The following is a 10,961-nucleotide window of genomic DNA, read 5'->3' as shown; positions in this document are numbered from 1 at the left end:
CGAAGGGGAGCTGGTGTTTATTACCGGACCAATTAGATGACATGAGGTTGTCTGATTTGCTGAGCGAGGACACAATGTATTGCGACCTCTGGTGTTCCAGAGGTCGAAAGGGGGATTGTGGGGATGAACAAAAAGTATTTGACCAGCATAATATAATCTGCAGTATGATCATTGCTTTAACAATGTAACAGATAGCTTTAAGAAGGCCTTAAGATGCTTATGCACACAGTTATTATGTTTAGTAGAGGTTCTTGATTAAAACATTTATTTAGTAAAAGTCATATCCATAGTTTCAGTTCGATTATTACATATACGAGAGTGGTTTCTGTCGCTCTGTCTGGTGAGGGGTCAGGAGCTAGTCGCGAGGTGAAACAGGGTGCAATTGTGGTTAGCACACAGACGCAGACACACACACACTTTTAGTTAGATTCATTTATGGGGGAAAGTTTAATTATGTTTTGCTGATGTTGCAAAGAGCAGTTTGTCGCAGAACTGCTGCTGAGGTGTCAAGATGACAAGCGAGCATCCGGCAGTGACAGGATGCACCTGTTATGAAGATGGAAGACGATGTTCTTTTAAACTGTGTTAAAAGGTTATTGTGGTTTTGATTTGACGTATGTATATATCCTGTCTGTGACGTATGAAGGGGCGTCAGTAAACAAACCCTGATGCTATAAAATATCTGTTCATGCTTTGATTGAGTCGAGGACTACTGGCTGTCTGCGTACAGAGTGTCTTCCCACGCGTGTATTCATTAAAATCATTGTTTGACCAAGACCTACTGGACCAAGAGTTGTTTGTACTCTCCCTCCTCAATTTTGAACCTTAACAGGTCACTGATCACATGACCTCTTCACACGTGCAAATTTCAAACCAATTTTCATGTGCAACATTATGCTGACCTGCATCACACTAACAGGAGACAGAGGCAGAGGTCAGCCCTTACCTGATTGGTGGAGGTCTCAGTGGCGCTGTAAACTCCGGAGGTCTGGAAACTCTGATCTGAAATAATGTGAGACAGAGTCACCAACATGGCTGCTGCAGGGAGGCGTGTCACAGCGGGATCACGTTACTCACCCTGTGAACTGTAGATGAAGTCAGCATATACATGTCCACATATGGGACACTTGTGTCCATTTCTGACATAGTGATGCCTTTGAGACTTTGAGGCGACAGCAACCTGTTGCCGTTCCTCTGTCCTCTGCGGCAACTCACTGCTCACGAACGCCCCCTGTACACAAAAAGAAGACGCATACAACTACTAAAAAAGTTTTATTTTTTGTCTTACTCTTACTTAATATTTACAAATGCCAATGAAAATAAATTATCTGCAGTACTGTTAGTAATTCTGACTACTTTTGATTTGACCTTTATATTTCTTTGAATATATATACTGTCTTTGAATTCATCTTGTGTACGAAACCCACTACTACTCCTCCTCATGACCTCACTAAAAATGGACTGGAGCTAACTCACCTCTTCCTTAAACTCATCTTTTCTCAGTTGTCTTTAAATTTATCTGGTGGAGGTTTCCCATCATCACTCATTTCTAATCTTCTTCTAAATCTTCTCTTTAATTAATTATTGCCACATTTAATTAATTATCTAATGGTGTATTTAATTAATTCATTATGGCAGTCCTGGTGTTCCATACATATGAGCTGACCATGTGACGTAGAAGAATACAAAGACATATTTTGTTGAATGTATAGATTGTGGAAGCAGTGAAACTGAGGATGAATTTCACATCTCTTTGTGGCATAGGACACCCAGTTTTGTTTTTCATGGCTACCTTAGGAATCCTTTTACGTTCTTGTTCTTCCTCCTCTTCTGAATAGCCTTCAGATTCATCCTGTGTGGGTTTCCAGTCATCTGTCCCATCATCTTCAGATGAGCTCACAGACTGTTATTAGAGCAGAAAAATATATATTTTGCTCATTTTCCATGGATGTGTGAAAACAACATATTTACAGAAACTTAGCTGGATTTTTCTTGCCCACCTTAGGAACCCATTCTCTTGCTTCACTCTCCTCCACACCTGTCCTATCGCTTTTAGAAAAGATCACCATCTGTTTTTAGAAAAGTAACAGAACAAAACATAGAAAATAAAATAATTTCCAACAGTGCATTTTGAGGTCTAAGCATCCCAGAAACTGCACAGACATATGTCAGACATAACTTAAAACCACCAGTATAGGTTCATCAAGGCCCTGAGGGGAAAAACTACGTTTCCCACAAAATATTATGTTACTTCCGGTTTTGGCAGGTAATGGCAGACATGCATCCTTTTTTTTTTTTTTTTTATTTTGTTTTTAAAATTTTGGTCGCCAACGGAGAGTGTTTGGTAGCGCTGTCCTCAGAAAACACCGTTTGTACTGTTTCGAATCATAACTCTGGTTTTACGTGGCCTATTAACACAATTAAGAGAATATCATTTGAAGTCCGCACTTTCAACACAAGTTGAAATGGAGACTGGGGCTGTGTCCCAATTCAGAGACCGCACGCTTGAAGTACGCATTCTGAGTGCGATTACGTCACCGCCACGTGACGACTGTCCCAACTCGAAGCGTACTTCAAATGCGCCGTCGATTTCCCCAAATATCAAGCGTGGTCCGGTGCACGCTTCGTGGTCCCATATATCCCACAATTCATAGCGCGGCGGTGGGTGTGGATAATTTTGCTGCAAAATCCACATAAAATGTAATAAATAAATCATATAATACAAAAATCAACTATTCACATTTCAACTTTTAACTATTTAAATTTTCAGCTTTTTCCTTTTACAAATTTAAAGTGAAAACAACACAAAACACTGCAAACCACAACACAATTAAATATAAATTATAATATGAAAACAAAAAGAACATGTATATTCTCTGTCATATGGGCCCGCATGAATAAACTTTCTGAATCCTTTATCATCTGCAACCGAAAATAGTTGTGGATGATTACTATACCTTTCTATCCCTGGCTCTCTTTCTCTCTCTCTCCCTCTGGCTGTTCCTGTGCTACTGAGAGTAACTACCGCCCCTCCCCCCCTCTGCCCACGTGCAGAGTGAAGCGGAAAAAACGTGCGAGAGAGAGAGAGCGAGAGAGAGAGAGAGAGAAAAAAAACCACGTGACGGCTCGCGATAAGGAGCCGGCTCCCGTCGTTCACGTCAAAGAGACGGCTCTAAGAGCCATTTCGTTCGCGAACGACCCATCACTAACACACACACACAACAGCAGCCCCTCTCGCTCGGTTTTTGCATTTGCGCTCGCTAACAACGTGTTGCTGGCGCTCTCAACATTTCTGCCCGTGCGCGCTCAACTCTTTCTCTACACCGTTATATTTGTGCCACAAAAACAGCCAGACAGGACAGGGTTAAAAAAAAAACCAACCAAAAACAAGCAAACGAAAAAAACCCGACAAGGTACCTGTTTGTACTCATGTAACTTTTGAAAGTTAGCTTCATACCTGAGAGCTGGTACCTTCAAACTCTTTCTTCTTTCTTTCTTTCTGACAGTCGTATTGGCGGTTGGCAAACAATTGAAAGGTGCATTTACCTTCATCCATGGTGCTTCTAAACTCTCACTAGAACAATCTGCTGCTGTACTCATGATCACATGACATAGATGATTCTGATTGGCTGCTCAAATGCTCATTAGGGGCGGAACATTTTTATAACATTAGTTACCATAGGGCATTGGAGCGTGATGTCACGGGGGTGGGCGTGGAAAGGATTTTGGCCTGATGCGCCATTTTCGGGGTCAAAATAATATGGCGTTATTTTTGTGCCACTATTCTGAGCGCATGTAAAAAAAAAATTGAGCGCACGTAAAAAATGTTTGCAGGTGCAAATGATGTATTTTGAGGAGAAATTTATTTTGAGCGAAGAAAAGCTGAATTTGAGCGAACAAAACTCATTCCTGCGTGCAAAAAATGTATTTCAGTGTTTGCTATTATCCACACACACACACACACACACACACACACACACACACACATACAATGGCAGCCCCTCTCGCTCAGTTTTTGCATTTGCGCTCGCTCGCAATGTGTCGCTCATGCTCTCAACATTTCTGCCCATGTGTGCTCAACTCTTTCTCTCTTTCTCTACGCCGTTATATTTGTCCCACAAAACCAGCCAATCACAGACTGGCCCATCGCGGTGTAACGGAGAAACAGCCAATCAAATCGCAGCTTTTCAGCCAGTGTAAAAGATGATTTTTTTTTTTTTTCCACTGAACCGTCTGAGCGCAGGTTCGAGTCCTGGTTGGGACAAAGCCTGTGTTACATTATCAAAAGATAAACACCATTTTTAATTTAGTTAATGTGGATAAAATTTATTTTTCACTTTGCTTTTTCTTATTATTTGATTATCATTCTATTTATATCATAGTGTTTTGGCCTGTGGAGTATTATGTACCTATACTGTGTTAAGGAATATCTTTTATTTATATTTATGTATTATTCACATTATTTTATTGTACAATGCTTTGGTGCCACGGGCTTTTTAGCATGCCTCAATGTCTCACACATTCATGTTGCTAACGGAAGGTATCTCAGGAAGCTGGAAGCAGGCATTCACACGGGAAAAGTTCATCTTTTGTCTTGTTTATATCTATTCATTTTCCAGCACAAACTCAGCACTGACATCATTACTTTATTCCAGTTATGCTCTTGCCTGCCTTCACCGAGCATGCCAGCTTCCACTCTGCATGCTTTAAATCTGTTGCTCTTCTGCTTCTGCCATTCTGCGTTTCAGATCCTCAGCTATGCAGCCCGCCTCCTCTCCTTTCTCCTCCTCACCGTGGTCACTCAGAACCCTGTCCCAGCCTCCATCTTCATCACTACCAGCATTTTGACTCTGGGGTGTGGCTTGTGCAAAATCCTGTCACTGCTGAGATTTCTTCTGCTATGATGGGTCATTGGAGTTTAACTGCCTAACAGTTACATTTATTTCTGTACCTCAATAAATCATGCTCAGTTTTTCCACATGATCTCTCCTTATTGAACTGCTTTTGTAGATAAGCTTCAAGCCAGAAAGCAACAACACCTAAACCAAAAATATTATCATCAGAAGTGAGAAAGTGTCTGGACTCCAGCTGCGTTGCATGTATTAAAGATAACTTCAGACACTGTCTGGTTGTCATGTCTGAAACAGGCTGTACAGTCACACAGATAAAAGACAGCAGTCATGTTTCTAATATTACAAATCAACCAGAAAGATTATGAAGATAAAAGCTGTGAGACCCCACTAGAGAACGGATGGCTTGTTATCATTACATGAAGTGATTTAGAAATAAGCTGCCAAGTGGCTGCTGCTGCTGCTGTTGCCTTTCTAAGATGCCCTCCACAATCTTCTCTATTGAGACTTGTGTCAGTGGTGTAGACAGGGCAGGAGGAGGCGGGTTAAAGACGGCAGGGCTCTATGGTGACTACAGGGACACTAGTTGTTTCACTGCCTTCAGTTAAAGACTGCCACAGCAGCTGCTGGGCAGCCACAGGTTTTGGAACAGAGGGTGGGGGCTGAAGGGCAGCTGGTTCATCTTTTCTCAGAGTTTTGTGTTTGTCCCAGTTCAGAGGGACTGGACGGCAGCCTGGCTCTCTGTATTCAAGCCCAAATTGCTCTCCAGTGTCTCTGTCAGAGAGGTGAAGTGCAGTGTACTTCTCCTGACCAGTCACTCTTCTGGAGGCTGCATTCAACTCCACCACTAGAGCTGGATCAAAAACACAAGGTAGCATGACACCTGGCTGCTTAAGGTCCACCAGTCGTTGGTAGTTCCATCGTGCCACCCCTGTGATGCCCTGGGCCTGGAATAGTTCAGTGGAAACGTGAGTCCCGGTGATCCACTGGGCCTGGTGGAAATGATAACCCTCCTGCTGTGAAGTGCCTCGGACAGGAATCCAGATGGGGACCTTGGCACCTTCACCAGGGACATGGTTAAGCTGAAGAGTCCCACCGTACCTAAACATTACACCCTCTGAGAGTTCAGGGTCACTTAGGCAGCCACGCAGAATGTGCACTGCGTCACGTCTTCAGCATGGATGGCTTGAAGAGTGGGACGTTGTTGGGGTCTGTGGCCAGGTGAAAATGGTTCAGGACCTTTTCCACTCTGTTCAGCAGCTCAGTGGGTTGTGGTATTTGGATCCTGCAGTGCTCCCTTATGTGTTGCTTTGTGGGATTAGCAGGATGGATGCCACAGAACTTATAAGCATCCTGGAGCCTCTTCAGGTCTGCCTGATCAACCACTGAGAATGCCGCAGAGAGAAGCTGGCAGAAAGTGCTGAACAGAGGAAGATGCTCAGAGGTACACTCCCGCAAAAATCGCCTCAGGCAGTGGAACAGGTCCAGTTTTACAATAATGTTCTTGTTGTAGTGGGTTCGAGAGGCACAGCTGTTTGCCACTGGTCCAGATGTGGCCGCAGCAACAACAGCAGGAGTGGTTTTTCAGGCATCCCACGATAGATTTTCGACAGGGATGCAGTCTGGGATCTTAAATGGAGCACAGCAATCCCTAAATGTAAGAAATACAAATACATGTAAGTATATGGAATATTATGTGTGTGCATCAAATTGATCTGAAAAAGAAAAACTCAGTTTTTCCAGACAGATTAGCAGTTTGAATGACAACGATGATTACGGTTTTTACCTTTCCACCCAGTGGTAGCCGGCCTTTTCCACTCCTGCATCACTGTACCTCTTGGCCATTCCCTGGTACATGGGCTCCAAGGACCTTTCTGTGTCAGACTGAACCATGACCCACGAAACAATCAGCCAGTTTTCATTCATTATGGAATAACTGGACATGACCCCAGATGCCAGCATGACTTTTCGTGCCACCTTCCTGATGTGGTCAGACCTGGAAATGTGGCCAAAAGTGCCCTGGAGGAGTTTGGATATGGCTGGATGTTGACGTCGGAATTCGTCGAGCAGGCAGTCAGTCAGGTAATGGCTGGACACAGAGACGCCACACCAGGCATGTGGGTCTTCATAAGACCTGAACTCCTGTGGCTTATTTTCCTTCCTCAGGAACTGCCCAATGGTCCTCTGTCCATGAGCTCCTGCCTCAGAATCCCAGACCGATCCTGTGGCATGGAGGTACGTCAGGTGAGCTCGCTCGTACTTGAGGTGCATGAGTTCATTTATTTGGTTTGCCATGTCTGTTGGAGATTTGCCAGTCCTCCTGAGCTCATCCATAACAGACTTGCAGATGGCCTTTTTGTTTGTAAGAAAAGGGAGAAGGTTGGTAAACCTTTGGGCAGTTTCTCCAGCCATCGTGGATTGTCAGCAAACCAGTTCCTGCGACAAGCCCTGCAGCAGAGTCGTGAAGACAGGATGTAATACTGACCACTGGTGCCAACAATTACACGTGGCCTGCCCACACCAGCAGAGACCACTTGTGAACGAAAGCACCCATGGAGACATGGCAAGATATAATTGTTTCTTAACCTGACCATGATAGCACTCTCAGGTTTCATTTTACATTTTATGCACAGGGCGATTACATCTGATTGGGTCACTTCCAAACTCGTCCTGCCTTTGTCATCATCATCATCTTCATCTTCTTCATCCGCTTTATCCGAGGCCAGGTCGCGGGGGCAGCAGCCTAAGCAGAGAGGCCCAGACCTCCCTCTCGCCAGCCACCTCCTCCAGCTTATCCGGGGGAACACCAAGGCGTTCCCAGGCCAGCCGAGAGATATAATCTCTCCACACCCTCACCCTGTACACACCCTCAATCCTGCTGCAGGTGCGAAGATGGTCTGGCAACGCCTTGAAGAGTGCTACGGCTCACATGAGGCTATTGAAGACGCACTCTTAAAAAAGGTAGAGGACTTTCCCAAACTCACAAACAAAGACAATGTTAAGCTGCAGGAACTTAGTGACATCTTATTGGAGCTACAGTGTGCTAAACAAGATGGCGCACTCCCAGGACTTGCTTACCTGGACACAGCCAGAGGAGTCAGGCAAATAGTGGAAAAACTTCCCTTCAACCTACAGGAAAAGTGGACAACTGTAGGAACACAGTACAAGGAGACTCATAGTGTGTCATTTCCTCCTTTCTCAGTTTTCACACAATTTGTCCAGCGGTAAGCGAAAATGAGGAATGACCCAAGCTTTGCTATGTCCAAGGCCAACACCAGTGTCCCTTCCCCCACAGAAAAGCTGAGGTCTTATAGTCGCAAACCTACCGTGTCAGCACACAAAATGGACATTACGGCAGACCCGGACCAGAATAATCTCAGTCCAAAGAAAATGGAGGAACCGGATCGCCAGTGCCCAATCCACAAAAAACCACATCCACTCAAAAAGTGTAAGCTCTTTAGAGACAAACCTATTGAAGAAAGACAAGCCTATCTCAAAGAGCACCACATATGTTACAGATGCTGTGGGTCTGTCCAACACATTGCGAAAAACTGTAAAGCAACGGTGAAGTGTATTGAATGTGACAGCCTTAAACACTTATCTGCAATGCATCCTGGTCCTACTCCTGTCCCTAAGAGTACTACACCAGGAAACAACGACAATGAAGAGCAAATCGAGAGTGCACCTTCAGTCGAGTCAAAGTGCCCAGAGGTATGTGGCCAAGGTGATAGCCCACGTTCATGTTCTAAGATCAGTCTGGTCAAAGTGTATCCCGCAGGCCAAAAAGAGAGAGCTGTAAAAATGTACGCTGTAATAGATGATCAGTCAAACAGGTCACTGGTTAAGTCAGAGTTTTTCAGCCTTTTCAAAATCAATGCCAAACCCACTCCATACACCTTAAAGACTTGCTCTGGCAGAGAACAAGCCTTAGGTAGGAGAGCTGTAAACTTCTTCCTCGAGTCCTTGGATGGAGAAGTCAACATCCAACTACCCCCTTTAATTGAATGTGACTCTGTTCCAGACAATAGATCTGAAATACCCTCTCCAGAGATTGCTCAGCATCACCCACATCTTCTTCCAGTGACAGATAACATCCCACCTGTCGACCACCACGCCCCAATCCTTTTACTCCTTGGAAGGGATGTCATCAGGGTCCATAAGGTACGTGAGCAAATCAACGGACCCAATGATGCACCATACGCCCAAAGGCTAGACCTGGGTTGGGTTATTGTGGGGGAGGTGTGTCTAGGAAAAGCACACGGTCAGTCAGAGGTCAATGTCTATAAAACACACACCTTAGATAATGGACGTGCATCCTATTTTGAGCCTTGCCCAAACACAATTCACGTTAAAGAGAATTATGGGGTCACTATGAATGCAACCTGCATCACAGACAATTTGGGACACTCTGTGTTTGTTAGATCTGAGGGTGATAACAAACAAGCCATGTCTATCGACGACAGAGCATTCCTGACAATAATGGACAATGAAGTTTATCAAAACCAAGAGAACAGCTGGGTTGCACCTTTACCCTTTCGCTCACAGAGAAGGAGGCTCCCTGACAACAGAGAACAAGCCCTAAAACGCCTCTGCTCTCTCCGAAAGACTTTGGAAAAGAGACCAGAAATGAAAGATCACTACATCCAATTCATGCAGAAAATGTTGGATAACGACCAAGCCGAGCCTGCCCCGCCTCTGCCGCAAAATAAAGAACATTGGTATCTGCCCACGTTTGGTGTATACCACCCACAGAAGCCACAACAAATACGAGTCGTGTTTGATTCAAGTGCAGAATGTGGTGGAATTTCGCTCAATCAAGTGCTTCTTGGTGGACCTGATTTGAACAACTCCCTGTTGGGAGTGCTGTTGCGCTTCCGCAAAGAGCCCATAGCCCTGACAGCCGACGTGCAGCAAATGTTTTACTGCTTCGTTGTGCGCGAAGACCACAGAGATTATCTCCGTTATCTGTGGTATGAGGACAATGACATTACAAAGAGCATAGTCGAGTTTAGAATGAAGGTCCACGTGTTTGGAAACAGCCCGTCACCAGCTGTCACCATCTATTGCATGAGACAGGCAGCACAGCAGGGTGAACGAGAACACGGATCTGATGCAAGACAGTTTGTTGAGCGTCAGTTTTATGTTGACGATGGTCTCACATCAGTCGCCACACCAGAGGAAGCAATCAACCTGCTCAGAAGAACGCGAAACATGTTGGCAGAGTCTAACTTACGCCTTCACAAGGTGGCATCAAACTGCAGTCAAGTCATGGAAGCTTTCCCTGTTGAGGATCGTGCAAAGGACCTGAAAGATTTAGACCTAGGAGTAGACCCTCTTCCAGTTCAGAGAAGCTTGGGACTCTGTTGGAACCTACAATCTGACAGCTTCACTTACCAGGTGTCAAATGAGAGCAAACCATTCACACGGAGGGGAGTATTGTCGACAGTTAATAGCCTCTATGACCCTTTGGGATTTGCTGCTCCCATAATAATGCAGGGCAAAGCATTACTCAGAGAACTGTCATCTGATGGAAAAGACTGGGACACACTCTTACCCCCTGAGAAACAGGAGAGGTGGGACTCATGGAAAGACTCTTTGCAAGCCCTTGAGAACCTCCAAATACCAAGGTGCTACAGCCCAGGTACGTTAAGCACAACGAAAGTGAAAGAACTTTGCATTTTCTGTGATGCCTCCACTGTCGCTATAGGTGCAGTAGTCTATCTGCGTACAGTTGACAGTGAAGGACAGTGTCATACTGGGTTTGTGATGGGGAAGTCTAAACTCGCACCTCGCCCCGCACACACTGTACCACGCCTGGAACTATGTGCTGCTGTGCTCGCGGTGGAAATGTTTGAGCTCATCAGAGATGAGTTAGACATTAAAGTAGACAATGTGACTTTTTACACAGACAGTAGGATTGTGTTGGGGTACATACACAACACCTCCAGACGATTCTACATGTATGTTGCCAACAGGGTTACGCGCATTAGAGCATCCACCCATCCGAGTCAATGGCATTATGTACCAACTGAGTTAAATCCAGCTGATCAGGCCACTCGGTTCATTCCAGCAGCAGACCTGCAGAACAGCACCTGGTTCTCAGGTCCACCC

The 10,961-nt window shown here is 44.9% G+C and overlaps 1 pseudogene; it reads right to left on the bottom strand.

Moving 5' to 3' along the window:
• Nucleotides 1-5,265: 5,265 nt before the first annotated feature.
• LOC146606788 (uncharacterized) lies at nt 5,266-7,456 on the bottom strand (annotated as a pseudogene).
• Between the last annotated feature and the right edge of the window lie 3,505 nt (nt 7,457-10,961).

This window comes from Diplotaxodon limnothrissa, unplaced genomic scaffold (assembly GCF_057381915.1).
Source record: "Diplotaxodon limnothrissa isolate DT_005_m unplaced genomic scaffold, D_limnothrissa_male_GT1.1 unmapped_scaffold_7, whole genome shotgun sequence".
Lineage (NCBI taxonomy): Eukaryota > Metazoa > Chordata > Actinopteri > Cichliformes > Cichlidae > Diplotaxodon > Diplotaxodon limnothrissa.
Note: the sequence above shows the minus strand (reverse complement) of the source record. Positions and strands in the feature narration are given on the sequence as shown.